Source organism: Mus caroli, unplaced genomic scaffold, assembly GCF_900094665.2.
Source record: "Mus caroli unplaced genomic scaffold, CAROLI_EIJ_v1.1 scaffold_18097_U1_1, whole genome shotgun sequence".
In the NCBI taxonomy this organism is placed as follows: domain Eukaryota; kingdom Metazoa; phylum Chordata; class Mammalia; order Rodentia; family Muridae; genus Mus; species Mus caroli.
This window is the reverse complement of record NW_018389543.1, coordinates 1,239-2,740: the sequence shown is the minus strand read 5'-3', so window position 1 is coordinate 2,740 and position 1,502 is coordinate 1,239. Positions and strand designations below refer to the sequence as shown.

General features: G+C 39.2%; 1 long non-coding RNA gene across 1 annotated transcript in view; it reads left to right on the top strand.

Moving 5' to 3' along the window:
- The window catches only part of LOC110288156, a 1,814-nt gene extending 1,006 nt beyond the window's left edge, over nt 1-808 (top strand). The window contains exons 2-3 of the long non-coding RNA XR_002377274.1: nt 32-122; nt 774-808. This is a non-coding gene — a long non-coding RNA (uncharacterized LOC110288156). The remainder of the gene's footprint in view (nt 1-31; nt 123-773) is intronic.
- Nucleotides 809-1,502: the final 694 nt, after the last annotated feature.

The following is a 1,502-nucleotide window of genomic DNA, read 5'->3' as shown; positions in this document are numbered from 1 at the left end:
GACTCCTTCTGTCCATTTCTTTGGTCTGTAGTTACACAGGCAGCCGGCCAGCCTCCAACATGGTGATTGCTGATGTGAAGATGCTATCTGGTTTCATCCCATTGAAACCAACAGTGAAAAAGGTAAACAGAGATGAGATGTTTTGATTCTCTGTATCCTCAGACTAACAGCCTACCAATACCATCAGAATTATGTCAACCCATGTCAGAGCAATGTTAGCACTAATTTAACACACTTGGATGTTGTTAAGATGCTGATATAGGTATGGATGGTGATAGCAGCCAGCACAAGAAACATAAGGAAGGTCACTGAGTTCACTAAGTCTACAATCTAGCTAACAATAACTTTTAAAGTGTAATGAACCTGGTCAATAGTGATTCAGGTGAAAATATTATTAAATGTCAGAATTGCAGGTGTAGTTTTAGATGTTTTAAGAACTATGAAAATTAAGAAAAGCTAAGGTCGATTGCAGAGCACAGAGAATATTGTGTAAGTANTACAAAATGGGTGACTATTTTTGTGTTCAAATGAAGTATAAAATATCTATTANTACATCAGATTATATTTAGTTGGGCCTTTAGTAGAGTAGCAGTCACAATTTTCAAAATATACTTCCATTCTTATTGGAAATGTNACTTACTGTTCATTTAAATGAATTCAATAACATCACCTTTCTATCACCTTCAAACCCACAGTTCATTTTTCTCTCCTACCACCCTCACCCCCAAGGCCTTTGCTTTTTCAGTAACATGGGGGTTTTCTCTCATTTTCAGCTTGAAAGATTAGAGCACGTGAACAGAACAGAAGTCAGCAACAACAATGTCTTATTATATTTGGATCAGGTACGATTCCTTCCTACCTCCCTAGACATGTTGAGGTTGACAGTCCTTGATCTATGTGGGTCAGGTGAGGGTCCTTCCCACCATCCTATACATGCCAAGGTGAGGTGTCTCTCTTGGTGAGTCTATGTGGGAAGCACATAGCACAAGGGAAGCAATTCTAAAGGAAGCCTTTAGAATTAGAGGCTTGATACCTCANACTACATGATATTTTGAGTTCCTTTTCTCTGGTCTGGAGACATGACTCAGCAGTTATGCAGAAGACCACAATTCAGTTCCCAGAATCCATACCAACTCACAACTGCCTGTTACTCCAATTCCAGATGATCTGATTCCCACTTCTCCATCAGTATACAAACACACATACACACACATACACACATATACACACACACACGTAATAATAACAACAGCAATAACAATACAAATCTTTAAATCTTCTTTCCTCATTACTGGCTTTCCTGGGACCTCACATAAGGTCTCAAGTCAGCAAGTCAATGGGTTTAACTCCTCTNACTACATGATATTTTGAGTTCCTTTTCTCTGGTCTGGAGACATGACTCAGCAGTTATGCAGAAGACCACAATTCAGTTCCCAGAATCCATACCAACTCACAACTGCCTGTTACTCCAATTCCAGATGATCTGATTCCCACTTCTCCAT